The sequence below is a fragment of the Ornithorhynchus anatinus genome, chromosome 11 (genome assembly GCF_004115215.2).
Source record: "Ornithorhynchus anatinus isolate Pmale09 chromosome 11, mOrnAna1.pri.v4, whole genome shotgun sequence".
In the NCBI taxonomy this organism is placed as follows: Eukaryota; Metazoa; Chordata; class Mammalia; order Monotremata; family Ornithorhynchidae; genus Ornithorhynchus; species Ornithorhynchus anatinus.
The window spans coordinates 32323075-32346268 of record NC_041738.1 but is presented as its reverse complement, the minus strand read 5'-3'; the positions used below and the strand labels follow the sequence as shown (position 1 = coordinate 32346268).

The window sequence follows — 23194 nt, the reverse complement described above, 5'->3', positions numbered from 1 at the left end:
TTCATCCCCTTGATTCTATTTATTGCTATTGTTCTTGTCTGTCCGTCTCCCCCGATTAGACTGTAAGCCCACAGGGACTGTCTCTATCTGTTACTGATTTGTACATTCCAAGCGCTTAGTACAGGGCTCTGCACATAGTAAGCGCTCAATAAATACTATTGAATGAGTATTGGACGAATAATTTGAAATTGAAGCCATAGTTAAGTATTTTATTAATTTGTTGTGCTGTTCATTGAGAGACCTTATTGTAGGTAATTTTGGTCTTTTAATAAGTGGCAGAAAATTGTTTCCTTCGGTCAGTTGTAATTATGTTGGTTTATTTAGGATCTATAAGAAGCTCTAAACATGAACTAGATAGATACAAAAGCGAACTGTTTACAAAACTGCTTACTGCTTAGAAAAGCAGCATGGCTCAGAGGAAAGAGCACAGGCTTGGGAGTCAAAGGTCATGGGTTCTAATCCCCACTCCACCACTTATCAGTTGTGTGACTTTGGGCAAGTCACTTCACTTTTCTGTGCCTCAGTTACCTCATCTGTAAAATGGGGATTAATACTGTGAGCCCCACCTGGGACAACCTGATCACCTTGTATCCCCCCAGCGCTTAGTACGGTGCTTTGCAGATAGTAAGTGCTTAACAAATACCATAATCAAAATAGCCTTTGCAAAAAGAGGAAGTATTCATAAATGTTGTAACATTGACGACAAATCAAAATTTTCAGTCCCATTTTTTCTTTATTAAAACATATGAAAGCAACAGCATGACACATAGAAACTCATCAAGTCCCAATATTTACTAGTTTTTAAGTTATATTTTTCTGTTAAGCCTATTCAGTGAAATCTCCCTCCCTCCAGGCTCGCATCTCCTCCTGCCTTCAGGACATCTCTACTTGGATGTCCTCCTGCAACCTAAAACTCAACATGTCCAAGACAGAGCTCCTTATCTTCCCTCCCAAACCCTGTCCTCTCCTTGACTTTCCTGTCACTGTGGATGACACTACCATCCTTCCCGTCTCACAGGCTCGCAACCTTGGTGTCATCCTTGATTCCGCTCTCTCATTCACCCCACATATCCAATCAGTAACCAAAACCTGCCGGTCTCACCTTCACAACATCGCCAAGATCCTCCCTTTCCTCTGCATCCAAACCGCTACCACGTTAGTACAGTCACTCATCCTATCCCAACTGGATTACTGCATCCCCATCCTTTCTGACCTCCCAACCTCCTGTCTCTCCTCACTTCAGTCTATACTTCACTCTGCTGCCCAGATTTTCTTGGTACTGAAACGTTCTGGGCATGTCACTCCCCTCCTCAAAAACCTCCAGTGGTTGCCTATCAACCTTCGCATAAAACAAAAGCTCCTCCCTCTTGGCTTCAAAGCTCTAGGTAACCTTGCCCCCTCCTACTTCACCTCTCTTCTCTCTTTCTACTGCCCACCCTGTACACTCTGCTGCTCTGCCACTCACCTCCTCACTGTCCCCCGTTCACTCCTGTCCCGCTGTTGACCCCTGGCCCCCATCCTACCGCTATCCTGGAATGCCCTCCCTCCTCACATTCGCCAAACTAACTCTCTTCCCCTCTTCAAAGCCCTACTGAGAGCTCACCTCCTCCAGGAGGCCTTCCCAGACTGAGCCTCCCCTTTCCCTTTGCTCCCCATCCCCTCCCCACCCCCCCACACTCTGCTCTTCCCCTTCCCCTCCCCTCAGCACTGTGCTCATTTGTATATATTATTACCCTATTTATTTTGTTAATGAGGTGTATATCTCCTTGATTCTATTTATCTTGACGTTGTTGTTTTTGTTTTGTTCTGTTTTGCTTTGCTGTCTGGCTTCCCTGTTTAGACTGTGAGCCCATCACTGGGCAGGGATGGTCTCTATCTGTTGCCGAATTGTACATTCCAAGCACTTAGTACAGTGCTCTGCACATAGCAAACGCTCAGTAAATACTATTGAATGAATGAATGAATGAAAAACCTCCTGTGGTTGGCCATCAACCTCTGTATCAAGCAAAAAGCTCCTATTCCAATAACTCCAGTAACACTGTTGGCTACAAAGCTCTTCGTCACCTTGCCCCCTCCTACCTCACCTCCCTTCTATCCTTCTACAGCCCAGCCCTCACACTCCGCTCCTCTGGTACTAACCTTCTCACTGTGTCTCATTCTCGCCTGTCCCCCTGTCGATCCCTGGCCCACGTATTACCTGGAATGACCTTCCTCCTCAAATCTGCCAAACAATCACACTTCCCCCACCTCCTCTTCAAAGCCCTACTGAAGGCTCACCTCCTCCAGGAGTCCTGCTCAGTCTAAGCCCCTCCTTTTCCTCTGCTCCCCCCCAACCTCCCAACTCACTCCCTTTGCTCTCCCCATCTCGCTGCTCACGGCACTTGTGTATATATGTACACATCTCTAATTCTATTTATTTACATTAATACCTATTCACTTGTTTTGATGTGTATATATATCTCTAATTCTATGTATTTATATTGATACTGTTGATGCCTGTTTACTTGTTTTGATATGTATATATATATAATTCTATTTATTTATATTGATACTATTGATGCCTGTTTACTTGTTTTGATGTCTTTCTCTCCCCTTCTAGACTGTAAGCCCATTATGGGCAGGCATTGTCTCTCTCTATTGCCAAACTATACTTTCCAAGCACTTAGTAGAGTGCTCTGCACACAGTAAGCGCTCAATAAATATGACTAACTGACTGAATGAATAATAAGCTCCAACAGAATTTAAATAGATTGCCTTGAAAGCAGTGGGAAAATACAACTTCAGTTCATGTTCTTTATAGCTACATATTGGAAAAGCTGTCTGTTTTCATGACACACTGATATACATTAATTGTCCAGCCCAAAATTTTCACATCCCATATCTATTGCATGACTGCATTTTGCCTGTATAATTTTTTCACCCCCCCAAAACAGCTGTGTTTGCCATTTACAGTTGTGTCATAACAATGTGTAGTAAGCTGACAAGCCATGGTTTTTCTAAATGTCTTTAGACCATTTTAAAAATATGCTACTATTACTACTACTATTTGTTAAGCACTTAATATGCTACTACTACTACTACTACTACTAATAATAATAGTATTTGTTAAGCACTAACTATAAGTGCCAAGCACTGAACTAAGCTCTGCGGTGGATACTGAGTCTCAGTCTCCATTTTTCACATGAGATAACTGAGGTCCAGAGAAGTGAAGTGACTTGCCCAAGGTCACACAGCAGACAAGTGGTAGAGCTGGGATTAGAACCCATGACCTTCTGACTCCCAGGCCCGTGTGCTATCCACTATGTCATGCTGCTTCATGTAATTTGTAAAAATGTTTCCTTTAAGCTGCTCCAAGAGTTTGTGCAAATGGACTCACAACATTTTTTTTTAATCTTCCTAACCAAAAATTAGGAGAAAATCACAGAGAAAAAGCAATGGTAATTAATTTTTTTCCAAAAGCTGTTTTCTCCTCTTCAGCTGTAGAACCTTTGAAACTAAGAACTAGCTTTTGTTTGCAATTTAGAGACAGTTAAATTTAGTTCCTGGACAGAAGGTTCTTTGATGTAAATTGTCTGAGACAGCTCATAATAACATTACATGGTGTTTCTCAGGCACAGTAGGGAAGGTACCAACATTACAAGCCAGTAAAAGTCCCAGGGGGCTTTGGTGTTCAGGTCTCTGCAAATCAGAAAAACAAGCCGAATGACCCCGGAGGTGGTTTTTTCAGGTGAAGAAATGCCTTTTTTGTTGTTTGGTTTGGTTCGTTCATAAAGATAGAGTAGGCGTAACACCAGAGGGCAGCATTTTACTATAAGTCCTGATTTTCCTTGTTCTTTGGATGGTTGGGTGTGGATTTGATTTAAAATAAAACTAGTGATTTTTTTGATATATATTTTGAATGGTTAATATTTTAACTTCACTTCTCTATATGAGATTCACTGTCTTCATTTCATAAATAATCCAGGCATTTCATAGCATATCTTTTTGCCAATCAGACTTTCATGTTTGTTTTATAAATATATATGTGAACACACACACACAAACCCCCCCAACACACCCCACCCCACTTTCCATAGGTCTTGGCTTGGTAGGTTGAGTTAACCTATATTAGTATGTTGGCTGGCGAGACAAACTGGGAGGTATTCTTTCACAAGCCTAAAGGAAATTGTAGTCTTTGTTACCAAGGAGAGCCATTGCTATAACTGCCATTATTGTGATTTTCTTGGCCTAACTTGCAGCAGTGTTTGGTTTCCAGTGGTGGTCAGTAGTTCAACTCAGTAGCTTTGGTTACAAAATGGATGTTCCAGGTCCCTTGAATAACCTTGAAACTTCTCTCTCAGTATTTGAGGTAGTATTCATATTTCTCGATATACATAGTACGATAGCCATATTCAATAAAAAGTGTTGGGTGTAATTTAAGTATAGGGCTTTCATTCTTTCCTTTTTCTTTTGGATTTTTCTCATGTAGCTATATTTTGAATCTGCTTAAAAGCTTACCTCCTATTTCTGATCCATGCTTTAAAAAGAATTCCTAATTTTCTATTTTTTCCTTGATTATACATATGTATGCATAGAGATATACAGATAGGTAAGGTAAAAAAAATCTTAATACCATGTCTTGGTAAGCCTGTTATCATTTTAGGCCCGTAATTAATTGACAAATGTAGACTTTTGCAGGTAGCGTTAAAAGAATTTATAACATTTTGTAAAATATCTCTGCTCTGAGGCATGTCAACATTGCAACTAGTAATGGTAGTACTTAGTATTAATCTAGAAGGAAAACCCTTCAATTTTTTATTTTGCAATGCTCTTGCCTCCCACTAAGTATTTAAATGATTTAAGAGTGTCTGGGTTCGGTTGTATTGTCTTAAGAAGTATTTTTTTTGGAATGTTAGTGACACAGGTATTTATTTCTTTGTTACTATAGCTTTCAATTTTCCATTCACCAAAAGGGACAGCCTTTTTTTACTGGATGTTGTAAACTGTGTCAGGATTGATTCTTGCGTTCACTTAGTTTATACACAGAATATATTAGGTTAGTTGGAATTGTTAATTTTCCCTTGGGGAGATGCAAGTGCTCAAGGCACTGATTGATAAATCAATAAATCTTTAGTGAGTTTGGTAAATAAGCTGTCAAGGGTGTATGTCATTTTTTCTCTAGAGAACAAATTTTAGTCAGAATGAATGTGTTTGTTTCCTTTCATTGTTTTCCTCCTCAAAATAGTAAAACACAAGGCTGCATTTAAATAAGTCCATAAAATTGCAAGGATTCATTAAACAGCAATAGAGATCAAGCTTTTGCTTGCTATCTTAAGAAAGAATTCAGTTGTTTGCATATTTGCATTTCAACCCCTAACCTTTCCTGAGGACAAATAGATGTCTGACTATTAAGCCTAAAGGCACAGAGCTGGAAATCTGTATTAATCCTCTGAATGCTGACTAGTTTTCCTCAACATTCCCAGCGTGTGTGAAGAATGTGTTTGTAGCCAGGAGGCAAACTGGCATCCAAAGCAGAGCGAGAATTTTGAAAAATACTTGTGTTATGTATAAATTTATTTTGCCCTTAGTGTTTTATTATTGCATATTTGTTTCATTATTTCCCATTTCTTCTTTCTGTAAAGATAACTTTGTTTTGTTTTGGAGCAAGGTGTCGGTCACTTGTAAGGGAACGTGGACTTTATTTTTCAAAATACTTTTTTTTTCCTAATCATGTAAATCCCAAGCCAGTGATACATTTCACGACTATTTTTCTCCCAGTAGAAAATGTAGAGTGATTTTCACCTAAAAAGGGCATGTGGACTTCTTCACGAATAATGGTTTAGCTGCAAACATTGGCAGTAACTGTAAGGTGATGCTTAGGTTTGCAACACTTACAATATATACAACTTGGCTTTGGGCGGTAGATTTATTCTTTTAACAGGTTAAGTTATTATAGGCCTTATTTTTTAGGGGAATATAAATGTGTTCTCTTAAGTGACTGTTTATTCCTCTAGCAAAGAAGCCTGTATTGTGTAACTATTTATGAGTGTTTCGTAGACCCCCAAAAAACCAGAGTATACTCTTAACTAATTTACCAAATTAGCAGATCTTTAAGGTGAGTTCATTCCATGCAAAGACCAAAATTCCATTATCTAGGCCATCATCTAAACATTTTAAGCTGTAGACTAATTGAAAGTATCGAGAACACTTGCCTATGTTTTTCATCCAAATGCAATGTAAATTGGACTTGGCTTTAGAGTTATTGTTTTTCAACTTACCAGAAGACTGGTGTTTAAGGCATAAACGTTCATCAATGCGTTAAAGCTGATGCACAATGGTTAGTACATCAAAATGTATTTTTGTGTCTCGATGCACAATGGGTGGCATGTGATGAATTAAAATATAGTATGTTGAGCTTTGTGGAAATAGATCACAGAATATTGCCCTGTACGTCAAATCTGCACCTTTCTTCACTTTTTCTTTTATTCTTCAATAGTGCTTTTTAACATGGAATTAATCACGTAAATCAACCTAAACCTTAGGATTAACATAAAGTACACTTAATTGTGTCTGTGGTTGTAGAGGACCAACTTTTATTTGCTCTGTGTTCCAATTGGCTGGGAGGTTTTCCTTCCAGCATAATTAAGGGATAAAGTTGCAGTTGATAACCACAAAGGCTCTTTATTGCAAGCCTTCTTTCATTATTTTCTTGCTAAAGATTAAAAAAGATAGAATACACTATATCTCCAAATGTACACATTTTGTTTTTTTTCAGAAGAGCATTGTGTTGCCTCTGAAAAATTCTTTAAGGGGGTTTTGGGGCATATGTAGAGTCTAATGACAGTGGCTTTCAGAAGTGAACAATTGTTTGAGTGCTGGAACTGTTTGAATACAAAACACTATAGTGATAGGGGAACTGTATTTAAGGGGATTGATATTCTTTCTCTGACCTATTGGCTAAAGTTACTTGTTTGCCGTCCAATAAGTCTAGTATTTATTAACACTTATAAAAGTGCAGGCTGTTTGGGGAAGCCTCTTGTAACTCAGTAGGAACTAAGGTTATAGTTGGGCTGACAAGCTAGAGCAACTTGCAAGAATAGCTTAAATCCAGCATGTGGATTTAAGTTAAGTTGTTTGTGGTTAACCTTGGTGTGAAAAGACTCACCTCTGCAATTCCAAGTAATAATATAAATTGAACTCTGAGGGTTATAATAAGAATTTATCAAAGACGTGATTTTTACATTTGGGTCTGCTCCCTTTATTTGCCCCACAGCACTTATGTGCATATTCCTAATTTATTTTTATAGTTATTAATGTCTGTCTGCCACTCTAGACTGTAAACTCATTTTGGGCAGGCAGTGCATCTACCAACTCTATTATAGTATTATATTATACTCTCCCAAGCACTTAGTATCGTGCTCTGCACACAGTAAGCACTCATTAAATAAGATTGACTGATTGGTGAAATTCAGCTTCCATACGGAAGGGTACCGAGGTTTCAGGCAAACCATAACTGGTAATCATTTCTTGCGCTGTCCAAATACAGCCACCGTTAGTGTGAAATTGAATTAGCCTGGTGTTTAACACCAGAGAGCAACACTACATAACATTAGCGTGGCTTAGTGGAAAGAGCATGGGCTTAGTGGAAAGAGCACGGGCTCTTCCACTTGTCAGTTGTGTGACCTTAGGCAAGTCACCTAACTTCTCTGTGCCTCAGTTACCTCATCTGTAAAGTGGGGATTAAGACTGTGAGCCCCACGTGGGATAACTTGATGTCCTTGTATCTACCTCAGTGCTTAGAACAGTGCTTGGCAGTAGTAAGTGCTTAACAAATATCATCATTATTAGGACAGTAAATTAAGAATGTCTTATCCCTCTGGGGTTTAGGTGAGTAGAACTATACTCACTACATCTCTCCATCCATCAGTCATTGGTATTTATTGAGCACTTACTGTTTTCAGTAGACTAAACTGTAACTCGCTGTGGGCAGGGAATGTGTCTGTTATATTGTTGGGTTGTACTCTCCCAACGCTTAGTACAGTGCCCTGCGTGCACTAAGTGCTCAATAAATACAATTGATTGATTTGCAGAACACTAAACCAAGTGTGTGGGACAGTGAGATATAGTAGACAGTTCTGTGGGGCTGGAGCATACCAAAGTGCTTAGGGGATATAGATTGAAGTATATAGGTGGCGTCTTCTAGACTGTAAACCTGGTGTGGGCAGGGATTGACTCTATTGCTGAATTGTACTTTTTAAGCACTTAGTACAGTGCTCTGCACACAGTAAGCAGTCAATAGATATGATTGAATGAATGAATGGTAGAGTTGGTAGACATGGGAGCTTGCAATCTAATGGGGGAGACAGACATTAAAATAAATAACACCTTTAATTGATGATGATGGTATTTGTTAAGCGCTTACTATGTGCCACACACTGTTCTAAGCGCTGGGGAAGATACAGGGTAATTAGGCTGCCCCAGGTGGGGCTCGCAGTCTTAATCCCCATTTTCCAGGTGAGGTACCTAAGGCACAGAGAAGTTAAGTGACTTGCCCAAAGTCATAGAGCTGACAAGTGGCGGAGCTGGGATTAGACCCCCCGACCTCTGACTGGAAGGTGAATTGCACATATGCACAATAATCCTGGAAGCATTCTGCCTTGCTGTTGGTCCAGTGGAAAGATGAGGGCCTTGGGAACAGGACACCTCATTCTAGTCCTGGTCCTGAGGGCTGCGGCTTTGCCCTCGTTGTCGAAGATTTCTGGCCAAGGAACCGCCTAAATGGGCAAGCCCAGGAGGAGATCCTGAAAAATATCTGGCTAATGTGGGCAACTACCAAAGCCACAGCTTTGCCCTATTACGCTACTATTGCCTAGCATAAATTATTTACATCAATGTCTGTCACTCCCTCTTGACCGTAAGCTCGTTGTGGGCAGGGAATCTGTCTGCTAATGCTTTATGATCATTAAATACATTCATGAGAGCTTGTCGTGGGCAGGGGATGTCTGCCAACTCTATTGTAGTATAATCTCCCGAGTGCTGAGTACAGTGATCTGCATATAGTAAGCGCTCAGTGAGTACCATTGATTGATTGGTTGGATCAGTCAGCACTCTGCTGCGGTCACTTTGGCTGTAAATGGGACCTGTATGTGTAAAGTCCTTGCCTGAACTTCTCAGTGTACTGCATCTCTGCCTACTCTCTGGTTGCACTAAATCACCCGACAAGAACACGAGTAATGACTAGCACTGGAATTCGTTTCTCTACTAAAATCATATAATAATAATTGTGATATTTATTAAACACTTACTATGTGCCAGGCACTGTACTAAGTGCTGGACTGGGTACAAGAATTGTGGTTGGACACAGTCTCTATCCTGCATAACGCACACAGTCTTAATTCCCTTTTTTTTACAGATGAGGTAACTGAGGCACAGAGAAGTGAATGGGCTTGCCCAAGGTACGCAGCTGATAAGTGGCAGAGCTGGGATTAAAACCCTTGACCTTTTGAGTCCCAGGCCCATGTTCTATTCACTCTACCAAGCTGCTTCCCATCTTCTCCAAGAAGCCTTCCCTGACTAGCCTCTCTTTTCCCTATCCTATTTCCCTTCCCTTCCTTGTCACTATGCACTGGGGTCTTTAGCCCTTAAGTATTTTGATATTCAACCCACCCCAGTCCTACAGCACTTATGTAAATATCCCTTATACCCTGCTCCATCCCCTATTTGAAATCTTTTTAAGGAACATGTCTACGCTCTTGGATCTGTAACCTTCGGGCATTTGATATTCACCCCACCCTCAACCCTCTGGTGTTTGTGTACATATCTTTAAAGTATATATTTTAAATTACTTAATTTTACTAATGTCTTTCTCCCCCTCTAGATTCTGAACTTGATGTGGGCAGGGAACATATCTGCTAACTCTCTTGTGCTGCACTCTCTCAAGAGCTTAGAACAGTGCTCTGCACATAAGTGCTCAATAAATACCATTGATTGATTACTAACTGTCATATTGTACTCTCCCAAGCACTTAGTAGAGTGCTCTGCACCCAGTTAGTGCTCAATAAATATCAGTGACTGATTGATAGGTATTTGGTTCTGAGGTTTCAGCACCTAGGCTTCTGCTTCTTAATGGGAAACTCCATTATCATCATATAATTGCTAAATGCGATATCGTTTTTATTTTCTTCTCAGAAACCAGCGTCATTTTCTGCAGTACATAAATGGTCCTCAAAGGCCTTCCTTCAGCACACAGACACAGCCCAATCCCCGTTTATTTGAAGAAATATGATGGAAAAATAAGACAAGATGTGTTTTCTAGAAGTAACAGTAATAGCCTAGGCATAGCCCTAGGAAAATGAGTGGGTGGAAAAGTTTGTGGATAATTTAGAAGTGGGATGTTTATGGGTTAAATTATCAGGAGGCAATTGGAAGTTTTCCATAGGCAAAGATGATTGGCTCTGCCTTTAGGAAACTTGTTTTCTGCCTTCAGCCTGAAGGAGCGAGGGCTTAAGAAAAGAATTAGTGATCTTTGTTTCTTATCCTACCTATAGAGCCTGAAAGAGGTAGAAAAACCTTGGAGGAATCTGTTTTGAAGGAGGATTGACTGTTTGCCAAGCCCAGATTCCCAAAGGCACAAGCATCTCTATATGAGTTGTACAGATACAAGTTTCCCTTCTGTAACTATGTAGTTCGAAATAGGGTAAAATTTAGATTTAGGCTAAAGTTTTTCTAAATTTCTGTTGTCCATCTACCCTTGTCATGGATATGTAAATGTATTGTGCTTTCAGAAAATTAGCTTGCTTCACCCATTGTTTAGAAGGGTTCACAGTTCAGCATTATAGTGTTTGGCAACTTTTAATACATGTTACTTTATAGACCGGAATTTACATGCCCTTCAAAATAGGGGAGACTTGAGGTTTCAGTAATAATAATAATAATGGTATTTGTTAAATGCTTATTAGATGGCAGGGACTGTATTAAGCCCTGGGATGGACACAGTCCCTGTCCCAGGTGGGACTCAGAGTCTCAATCCCCATTTTACAGATGAGGTAACTGAGGCCCAAAGAAGTGAAGTGATATGCCCAAGTTTACACTGCAGACAAGTGGCAGAGCTGGGATTAGAACCCAGGCCCTTCTGACTCCCAGGCCCGTGCTCTATCCACTAGTCCATGCTGATTCTGCTCAGAAGTGTCCCTTTGCTGCTGTGAAATGAAGTCAATCTGTCCATCTCTCCAGGGGAAACGTGGTTTCTTCTTCTAGGCAGTTCCCTCACCAATTTCTGCTAGGACTTCTCATTGGATGTTTTGAAAACTCGTAGACCTCACCACAGGCTGACTGTACTACATCATAATCTAACACTATCTTGTAATAATACCTGGAGTTTGTATAACAATTTCATTTTTCTTAATTAATGATTAATTAGTGATCAATTAATTAATGAGAAGCAGCATGGCTTAGTGGAAAGAGCCTGGACTTGGGAGTCATAGGTTGTGGGTTCTAATCCCAGCTCTGCCACTTGTCTGCTGTGTAACCTTGGGCAATTCACTTAACTTCTCTGTGCCTCAGTTACCTCATCTGCAAAAATGAGGATTAAAAAATGTGAGCCCCATGTGGAACAATCTGATTATCCTGAATCTACCCCAGTGCTAAGAACAGTGCTCTGCACATAGTAATTGCTTGACAAATACCATAATAATAATAATTTTTCTAAAATGTTTTCAAATCTGAGATCTCATCTTATCATCACTATGTCTCGGTTATTATGTGGTTAGGAGAATACAATAAAGTTGGTAGCATTGGGGTAGATACAAGTTAATCAGGTTGGATCCGGTCCCCCGTCCCACATGGGACTCACAGTCTAAGCAGGAGGGAAGATAAATATTTACTCTCCTTTTTAAAGGTGAGGAAACTGAGACCCAGAGAAGTTAAGTGATTTGCCCAAGGTCACACAGCAAGCAACTGGCCCAACTGGGATTAGAACCCACATCCTCTGACTCCCTATGCTCTTTCTGCTAGGCCATGCTGCTTCTATATGTTTTCCGGTCAAACCAAGCCAGTGAGTGGAGGGAGGAAGAGAAAGGAAATGTTCACTGATACACTTGCTATGGCTATAAAACATTTAGACTCATTAAGCCCTACTCTATCTATATCAACAATATTATATATATAACCTAAACAATGTATGTTAATAACACCGCTGTATATACGTGGTTCATTATTACAGCATTTTTCTGAAAGGAATAGGACAACTGGCTTTATACTTTTTTTAAGGTATTTTTTAAGCACTCACTATGAGTCAGGCACTGTGCTAAGCACTGGGGTAAATACAAGCTAATCAGATTGGATACAGTCCGTGTCCCACATGGGGCTCACAGTCTTAAGTCCCACTTTACAGCTAAGGTAAGTGAGGCACAGAGAAGTGAAGTGACTTGCCCAAGATCACATAGCAGGCAAGTGGCGGAGCTGGGATTAGAACCTAGGTCCTTCTGACTTCCAGGCCCCTGCTCTATCCTATCCCCTATCTATCCTATCCTGTCCTATCTATCCCCTGCTATGCTGCTTCTCAGCTATTCTCAGATATTGCCAAATATTCACTACACATCTTGGGTACTCAGTATATTCAAAAACAGTTCAATATCATTAACTTTGTCCCAGCTCATATACCCATGTACACTTTTACCCATATACATGTTTAAAATAGTGTCCACACTGCCTCTGCCTTGATGGCATTAGCATTAGACTGTAGACCCCTTCTTTATCCTGAACTCATCCTCTAGGCTGTAAGCCCTTTGTGGACAGGGAATGTGTCTGCTTTATTGTTATATCGTACTCTACCAACCGCTTAATCAGTGCTCTGCACACAGTAAATGCTCAATAAATACGATTGACTGATTGATTGATATCTAACTCAGTCAACTAAGGAGAGGGGGATTTGTTGCCAAAATGATTTTGTTGCAGTTGAACGTGGAGGGGCCAAAAAGCAATATTAGGTAGGACTCATGCAGACAGACTATTTTACTGTGAGATTGCAAACTCAGGTGTGCCTTCTAATTGGCCCAAAAGTCCACTCCACTGACAGCTGCTGCTCCGGGTGCTGGAAGCCCTGTTCTTTTGCCCAGGATTTTCCCCCGGGGCCATCTGGGACTACAGCTGGCTGGAGGGAGGAGGGGAGGAGGGAGTGCAGAGGGGACAGAGCTGGAGGGGGGAAAAGGCCTGAAATGTAGTCTGTCAATTAGGAGGCCCCATCAAAGTGCCTGGGGTGGGGTAGGAGATAGAACCGAGTGGTACATGTCTCCAAAAACACTAATCTTGTCTGCTCCCTGCAATCTCTGCTAATGTCAGGCCAGTGCCTGCCCTGTAGTTTGAGCCAGGCAGTTTGGGAGTCAAGAAATGAGTGAAATGGTTTAAATCCCCTACATCTCCTTTAAATGCCTTGACCCCCTATTCTGGTATGAGTTGATTTTAATTTTCACTCCTGCAGGTAAAATGTTTAAAAGAAAGCAAATGACTTGCAGGTTTAATCTCAGTTGTCCTACATTCATTATTCATTCAGTTGCATTTATTGAGCACTTACTGTGTACAGAGCAGAGTACTAAGCACTTGGGAGAGTACATTACAACCATGGGGGTTGTGATTGGGAAAACTTGCTTTACAGCACACACAGCTTGACTGATGTCACTTGCACAAGTATAACCATTTTTTCTGACATCACAATTGTGTTCTATCTAGGCAGACGTGCGTGATTGGAAGAACTGCCCCATATTCAGTAAATATTCCCTTACCATGCAGCAGTAGACTCATGGCGTAATGGATAGAGCATGGGCCTGGGAGTCAGAAGGTCATGTGTTCTGATCCTGGCTCTGCTACTTGTCTGCTTTGTGACCTAGGGCAAGTCAATCCACTTCTCTAGGCCTCAGTTACCTCAGCTGTAACATGGGGAATGAAACTGTGAGCCCCTTGTGGGACAGGGACTATGTCCAACCCAATTTGCTTGTATCCACCCTAACGCATAGTACATATGTGGCGCATAGTAAGTGCATAACAAATACCACAGTTATTATTAGACAGTCAAGCCGTGCTATAAAATATATCTATCCTCTATCCAAATTAGAAGACTAGTTGGATCATTCCCAGGAGATTATATCAGTTGAGCAAACCAAAAAGCCAAAAAGTTATGAAGTTTGCAAGATGCAAAATATTTTTAAGCTGAAAAAGAATCCAGTGACTGAGTTCAAGTAAGAGAGAACTCATTTAGTTAAAATGCATAGCCACAGAGCCTTCTCTCTCAAGTCACAGCCTTCCTGCACATAAGATTTCCATACGAAGAAGAATATACTGGATGAAGAGAAAAAGAATCTATTCACTAAGAGTCAAAAAAAATGGGTGTTTGAGAAAAGCAATAAATGTAAATGTTCACGCAGTAAAAATATTTCAAACTGTGATCATGTGCCTAGGAAAACCTAGTTAATAAAAATATAAAATTACCCATACTAAACAAGATAGCCAGAAATGGATGTAATGAAACAAATTGTTTTGTAGTACATTACAGTCATTTGTAAATAGAAAAACATCTCATAAATTCATTTCCTAAATCCAAAGGAAAAATTAGCAGTCTTCAGTTAGCCGTCTGTCCCTCTCTTTCTGTTCTGCAGCACCCTGCTTGACTCTTTGCCTGAGAAACTCTCAGTCTGAGACACATCTACTCACCTCCTCCAAGAGATTAACTTTATTATGCAGTGGCTTTCTTCTGGTGGAGCCAGCGTCTCTCTCTCTGTCACTCTCTGTGCTTGAGATATAGTCTCTATCGCTGTCCTTTTTTCTTTTCCTCACTCCCTCACGTCTACATGCAAGTAATGGGTCTTTCTATTAAGGAGATTGGAAATCTTTGCTTTTAAAAAAATTAGTAACTGTTATAAAAATTTCCTATTATAGTTAATTGGGATATTTGCTAAGGGCTTACTCTGGGCCAAGCACTGTATCAAGCTTAGGGATAGATACCTAATAATCATGTTGGTTGTAACTCTTTGTCCCACTTAGGCCTTGAAGTGTGGGAGTGGGAGAACAAGTATTTAATCCCCATTTTACAAGAGAGGAAACTGAGGTGCAGAAATGTTAAGTGACTTGCCCAAGGTCACATAGCAGGGAAGATGCAGAACTGGGCTTAGAACATAAGTCCCTTGATTCACAGGCCCTGGCTTTTTATATTAGACCACATTTTTCATGAAATAAAGATCTCCTTTGAGCATAGCTCAAAAGCAAATCAAATTATATTATTTATTCGTAAACATTTCTCACCTACGACCAACCCATCACTGCCACTTGCCTGCTTTGTGACCATGAGCATATCACTTAATCACTCAGGGACTCTTTTTTTTTTTGTATTTCAATTCACATATTTATAGAGAGCTTAATATGTGCAAAGCACTGATCTAAATGCTTGAGACAGTGCAATATAACAATAAACAATAAACAGAAACATTGCCTGCCCACAACGAGCTTACTGTACTAAGCACTGGGTCAGGTCCAGGCTAATCAGGTTGGACACAATCCATGTCCCATATGGGACTCAGAGCTTTAACAGATGGGATAACTGAGGCACAGAGAAGTTAAGTGACCTGCCCAAGGTAAGAGTAGACAAATGCCGGAGCCAGGATTAGAACCCATGTCCTTTGTCTCCCAGTCCCATGCTCTTCCCACCAAGCCACATTGCTCCTCTAAGAAGCTTCTACAGCTAGTTTCCTCATATCAATCAATGAAACACTGGTATTTGAGTACACACTGTGTGCAGAGCACTGTACTGAGCACTTGGGAGAGTATAATATAACAGAGTTGGTAGACTTATTCCCTGTCCAGGACAAGGAACGTATCTTTTCTTATCTTTCCTCCACTCAACTGGTTTGGTTTGGCTTGAAAACTACTACTATGTGTCCCACTCAGTTCAATTGGGATAAATATAATTGCAAAACAATTCTTAAAGTCATCTAATGAAGGTGTATTTGGGGTAAAACTCATGTTGTTGTATGAGAAATGCAAGTCTTAATGGAAGGTCATGGCGGGCAAGGAATGTGTTTATTGTTGTATTCTCCCAAGTGCTTAGTACAGTGCTCTACACACAGTAAGCGCTTAATAAATACAATTGAATGAATGAATGAATGGAAATCTACCTTCCTGGAAAGAGCATTTGGATTGGCTGTCAGGAGACTTGTATTCTAGTCCTGGTTTCATCTCAATCAGCTGAAAGACCTCAACCAAGCCATCGACCTGCTGCGTAGCTTCTTTCTTCATGAAAAAATAACGATAAAAATATCGGCTCCTAAATTGTTGCACCACAAGTTTGCTGAGGTCATTGATACCATACCTATGCAGAGCCTTGACTTCCTGAAAGACAGACGGTATGTTTCCAATGCTCTTAAAGTATGTTGTCAATCATTAGTTCTGATAAACTTCAAATAAACAGTTCTGATAAACTGATTAGTTCTGAGAAGCAGCATGGCTTAGTGGCAAGACCCCGGGCTTGGGAGTCAGGGGCCGTGGGTTCCACTTGTCTGCTGTGTGACCTTGGGCAAGCCATTTAACTTCTCTGTGCCTCAGTTACCTCATCTGTAAAATGGGAATTAAGAATGTGAGCCCCATGTAGGACAACCTCGTATCTACCCCAGTGCTTAGAATAGTGCTTGGCACATAACAATGTTGGTATTTGTTAAGCGCTTACTATGTGCCGAGCACTGTTCTAAGCGCTGGGGTAGATACAGGGTAATCAGGTTGTCCCACGTGAGGCTCACAGTTAATCCCCATTTTACAGATGAGGTAGCTGAGGCACAGAGAAGTTAAGTGACTTGCCCACAGTCACACAGCTGACAAGTGGAGAAGCAGCGTGGCGCAGTGGAAAGAGCACGGGCTTTGGAGTCAGGGCTCATGAGTTCGAATCCCAGCTCTGCCACTTGTCAGCTGTGTGACTGTGGGCAAGTCACTTAACTTCTCTGTGCCTCAGTTCCCTCATCTGTAAAATGGGGATTAAGACTGTGAGCCCCACGTGGGACAACCTGATTCCCCTGTGTTTACCCCAGCGCTTAGAACAGTGCTCTGCACATAGTAAGCACTTAACAAATACCAACATTATTACAAATACCAACATTATTAAGTGGCAGAGTGGGATTCGAACTCATGACCTCTGACTCCCAAGCCCGGGCTCTTTCCACTGAGCCACACTGCTTCTCTAAGTAAGCGCTAAACAGATACCATCATTATTATTATTATTATAAACACAAATAATATAGTATTTACTATGGGCGAGCGTGAATTGTTGGAGCTAGAGCAGGGTCGATTCTGAAGTGGTTTAGAAGTGGGAGCCATAGCACTAAAGGGGAACTTGTGTGTCCCTGCTTCACTTTAGCTTCCTTTGGCCCTGTTAATGTAGTACGGAGTGAGTAGAAGACAGTTAAAAGGTTACGATAAAGAAAGTGCTCTGATGTGGCTATGCAATAGACAGCAGTGATCAATCTAACCTGCCACTGGATGGCATCTTTGTACTACAGAATTCCCACGGATGAGGAATCTAAAGTTGACTTCTAGGGGAAACCACAAAATAGGTCTCCAAGTTTAGAGACACATTTTTCACGATTTTAACAGCATTATTCCCGAAACACAGTAGTGCCTGTAATGTAAACTAGAGGGATGTTAGATAACCATAAGGAGAAATATTTTTACCCACATGTCTGGGGCCAAATTCTAACCCTTCTTTTTTTCTGTGCATTAAGAATACAGTAGGAGTTGGAGTACGACTTCAGATCTGTGGGCCTCTGGGGAAAACCCCATGGATATTCATAGTTTTAGAGTTTTTGCTAGGCTTCAGGCTCATCACAAAAAGGGGTGTGGTGAGTGAGAGAGGAAAGTTGGCCGAGAGTAAAGAGGTTTTGTTGTAACCCAGAACCCCGGAGAGGCTTACTTTGTTGCTCTGCCATGGCATTTCTCAGCCCCAGGTTATCGGGTGCATCGAGGAGATGGTGCTCTTTGTACTTGAGGTGAGTGGAGTTGTGGAATCTGTTACTCCTGACCTTGAACAAAGCCATGAATTTGTTCTTTGTGTGGTTGAGTTATATCTTCAGTTTAGTTTTCAAATTAGGCAAGAGGACATTGCTTAATAATGAATCGCAAGTCCTAAAAATACAATTTTCCCCAGCAACCATGTTAACTAGAAGGAAAGTTGAATCTGAAAGTTGAATAAAACATCACTTCTGGGGATCGAGGAGTGCTAAGCCTCCGTTTCTTCAGCTCCCTCTCCTGCATCACCTCGACTCGGTCCCTTTGCTCTCCCCCCACCCTGTCCCACAGCACTTATGTATGTCTGTATATATCTATAATTCTGTTAATTTACAATGATGCCTGTTGACTTGTATTGATTTCTGTCTCCCCCTCTCCCCAGACTGTGAGCCCATTGTGAGCAGAGATTCTCTCTCTGTATTGATGTATTGTACTTTCCAAGCGCTTAGTACAGTGCTCTGCACACAGTCAGCACTCAATAAATATGATTGAATGAATGATTGGCAGGTTGAGTTGAAGGTACCATTTTATCTCGAATAGATAACAGAAAAGGAAAATTCATAGGACAACAGTATCCTCAATTTATAATTTTATGGCTTGCTATCAGTAATGTGGACTTAGTGCTTTCCTGGGAGCTGGATTTTAAGTGCACCTGAAGTGTTTTAGTATGACTAGAACAGCAGCTATTGTCTCTTTTGGAAGGAAAAAATATGGAGAAAGTAAGAAAAATTATCATGGGAGGGGCCAACATCATTTTAAGGAGCAGAGAACAGCAATGCCATTTTTCCCTTTTCATTATCATGTGATATAAGAGCTTATTGTGCAAAAAAGGATTATTGATGAACTATTTGAATTAGCACAGAGAAAACACTTCACGTTTAATGTAGTAATGATCAGCAACAGTGGCTGTAAGGCAACTGTGATTTGATCTTAGCGGAGTGACAGCACTCCCTCCTTTCCTAGGATGGAAATGCCCATTTTAAATCGATTAATGAAATGTACAAGAATAAAAACACGCATACCAATGTGTGGATAAAAACCAGGCCTCATAGTTAAGGGGCCTTAGGCCTACGCTATCTAGCCAAATGCTTCCATCTTGGAAAAATCCATAATTCTCCATCATCTTAGGATTTCATGGCTGTTGCCATGATAGATAAAGTAACTCGTAATTAGATCCACACTTCACTTCCAACTTCCAACACAGTCCCTGACTTCCAGTTCAGAGCCAAAATGGGCAGTCAAGCCAGTTGAGTAGTGCCGACATTAAAAGGAGATTGGTGGAAGATGTAAGAACAGGTTCCCTCCTGGAACTCCATAAAGTGAGATTTCTTTCTATTTTTAATGATATTTATTAAGTGTTTACTCTGTGCCATGCACTGTACTAAGTGCTGGGGTAGATGCAAGATAACCAGGATGGATACATGAGGCTCACAGTCTTAATCCCCATTTTACAGATGAGGTAACTGAGACACAGAGAAGCCAGGTGACTTGCCCAAAGTCACACAGCAGAGAAGTGGCAGAGCCAGGATTAGAGCCCATGTCCTTCTAACATGTATGTGCTGCATCATATAGGTCTGTGCTCTATCCACTAGGCAACCTGCTTCTCTTGGAGCCTCCTGGTAACTGACTTACAAGTGTAGGGTTTGTAGGCAGCAACTGCATTGCTGTTTGAATCCAGTGACTTGCCAAATTTATCAAACAAAGGATCAAACCTATATCTTTCCCTGATTTAGGCATTTATGTGGAAAGGTATTAATTTTGCCATGGCTTTTACTGGTTGAAGATTTTTTCCTTTCTCCATCCTATCTCTGTTTTTGCCTATTTGATTAATCAATTAAATAGTAGTAAAATAAAAATCAATCTCAAAACATATTTTATGAGTCTGTTGCCACATTAATGAGCTCATGGTGCTCTACAAAAACTTTTATAAGATATCTGATCCTTTGAGAGTTATTTTCTCCCTCGGTAAAATGGAGCTCAAGATAGCTATTTGTAATTTGAAATTTGTGGATGAAAAGGTCCTTTGTCAATGCAAAATATCATTTGGGAGAATTAATGGGAGTCATTCTGGCTAGTTTCCCACACCAAAATACAATATTACTCCAAATTTTAGCTGCAGATTCAATTCAGTATTCTCAGATGGCCTCGGTGGACTTTGGAAAATGAGTACAAGTTTCAATTTAGTATCTTTGTAACATTAGCTTGTCTCAACTATAGGTAACTGCCAAGGCAGATTCTTTAGAAGATGACCTCTTTCATAGGCTTCATTTTGTTTTTCTTTAACATTCACTTGCTATCTAATTTTGAGGCGTCACATTGTCAACTGCTACCATGCCAGTGAAGTAGTGTGAATCTGGTAGAAAGTACAGATGTCTGGGAGTCAGGAGATTTAGAGTCTCGTCCCGCTTCTGTCACATCCCTGCTGCATGACCTTGGAAAAGTTACTGAATTCCTCTATGCCTCAGTGTCCTCATCTGTGAAAAGGAGAGCATAACTGCTATCTCACTGGGATGTCATGAGACTAAAATGATAAAAGCACAGGCCTAGAAGTCAGAAGGACCTTGGTTCTAATTACTGTTGTGCCACTTATCTGCTTTCTGACCTTGGACAAGTCATTTCACTTCTCTTTGCCTCAGTTACCTCAACTGTAAAACGGGGATTAAGACTGTGAGCCCCAGGTGGGACTGTGTCCAACCTGATTAACTTGTATCTACCCCAGTGCACAGTACAGTGCCTGGCACAAAGTAAGTGCTTAACAAATACCATAAAAAATAGACTAAATAGAAAAAAATTAGTGATTTAGTCTTTTGAGCATTTAGCTTTCATTTACTTAGTAGTTGGCAGACTCACCAAAGGAGGCCAGGCAGTTATAGTGAATGGCAATTTTGTACACTAGAAACAGGGCCATCAGAAGCATTTTTGCATCACCTCCGTAATTATACACTCACAGTCACCCTTAGCACTTCTGTTCGAATAGACTCACATGCTCTATTTTTTTTGCCTCTACGTATTTCCATTCTCCTTTTCATCCCGTCTGTAATTATTATGTGTCTGTCCCTCCTAGTAGATTTTAAGCTCCTTTAGGGCAGGGATCAAGTCATCTCCCTGTTCTCCCTCCTACTTAGAAGGTGAGCCCCGTGAGGGGCCTGATTATCCTTTATTAAGTGCTTACTATGTGCCAAGCATTGTTTTAAGCACTGGAGTCTTGTCTTGTTTTATGCCGTCGAGTCGTCTCCGACCCATAGCGGTGCCATGGACCCATCTTTCCCAGAACACCCCACCTTCATCTGCAGTCATTCTGGTAGTGTATCCATAGAGTTTTCTTGGTAAAAATCTGGAATTGGTTTACCATTGCCTCCTTCCACGCAGTAAACTTGAGTCTCCACCCTCGACTCTCTCCCATGCCGCTGCTGCCCAGCACGGGGGAGTCTTGCCTTGTAGCAGATTGCCTTCCACTACCTAGCCACTGCCCAAGCTAGGAATGGAATGGGTATGCCTCTGCTTGACTCTCCCTCCCATAGTCGAGACTGCTAGAGTACTGGAAACTCTCCAGGTACAACCTTGAGAGGGGAAGCACTGGAATAGATACAAGTTAATCAGGTTGGACATAGTCCCTGCCCCACATGGGGCTCAAACTCCTAATCCCCAATTTACAGATGAAGTAACTGAGGCCCAGAGAAGTGAAGTGACTTGCCCAAGGTCACAGAGCAGACAAGTGGTGGAGCCGGGATTAGAACCCGCTCCTTCTGACTCCCATGCTCTGTCCACTAAGCCCTGCTGCTTCTCTATATGTATCCCAAGCGCTTAGTACAGTGCTCTGCACATAGTAAGCGCTCAATAAATACTATTGAATGAATGAATGAATATCTTACCCTAGTGTTAGTACGGTGCTTGGCGTATAGTAAGTACTTGACAGATACCACTATTATTATTATTCTAAGCCAGTCATACTCTGCCTAGCGTTTAGAGCAATGCTCTGCACCCAGTGGGTGCTCAGAAGATTCTACTGATTGAAGCAGGTGGGAGCAGAGGACAGACCTTCTCCCTCGGTTCTTCCCCCCGCCCCTCAGCCAAACAACACTAATGTTCATATCTGTAACATTTATTTATATTGATGTCTGTCTCCCCAAATCTAGACTGTTAGCTTGTTGTGATCAGGGAATGTGTCTGTTTATTGTTGTATCGTTCTCTCCCAAGCGCTTAGTACAGTGCTCCGCACATACTAAGTGCTCAAAAATACGGGAACCTGATGCCTTATTCCCAACATCCCACAAGGAGAAGCCCCACAACACTGGGGGAGTGGAGGCTGGGCAGAAATCTCTCTGGCCTCACTCTTAAAACATTGGAAGAATTTTGTGGCTGCCTACATGTGATCCTAGTTGGAACAATGAAGAATCAGGGGATCAACCAATACTAAATAGTTCTGTAGCCCCCTTCTTTTTAGTTTCAAATTGTTAAATTTAGTTATTCTAAGGTTCTTGTCGATTTTTTTCCTTTAGATGGCAAGCCCGTCGTTAACCAAAGACCATATTGTACTAACCATGTCCTTTCTACAGCACATGATACATTGCTTTCCCCATTGTAAATGCTTAGTTGGAAACAATTGGGTTTATTAACTTGTATTTTGGGTGCTCGATTCCCCAAAACTGCATAAAGGGAAATTGGTCTAAATGTACAGCTCCTTTAGAGTTACGGCTTATAGTTAATGAGCGTGTTTTAGTGCCTTTTCTTTAACAGAGTTTGAAATATCTCAGTTGCAGAACCTTGATATTTGCTTCTCCACCCCGGCCCCCAGGGAAATTTTACCTAACAACTTGTGATTATTTATCATTGATGACTGAATTGTGAAGACTTTCATGGAATTACAGAGTTGAAAACAATGGAGATGGGTGTTTGGTCCGAACAGCTCCCTGAAGACAGATGACTGGCTAAACCTGAGAAGCAGCGTGGCTCAGTGGAAACAGCTCGGGCTTAGGAGTAAGAAGTCTTGGGTTCTAATTCCAACTCTGCTGCTTGCCAGTTGTGTGACTTTGAGCAAGTCGCTTACCTTCTCTGTGCCTCAGTTACCTCAACTGTAAATTGGGGATTAAAACTGTGAGCCCCACGTGGGACAACCTAATCACCTTGTATCCCCCCGGCGCTTAGAACAGTGCTTTGCACATAGTAAGTGCTTAGCAAA

At 41.1% G+C, this 23194-nt stretch overlaps 1 non-coding gene across 1 annotated transcript; it reads right to left on the bottom strand.

Annotated features, from left to right (window-relative positions):
• Positions 1-21448: 21448 nt before the first annotated feature.
• Positions 21449-21586, bottom strand: LOC114815260. Its single transcript, XR_003763025.1, has one exon. It is a non-coding gene; the product is annotated as a small nucleolar RNA SNORA7 (small nucleolar RNA).
• Positions 21587-23194: the final 1608 nt, after the last annotated feature.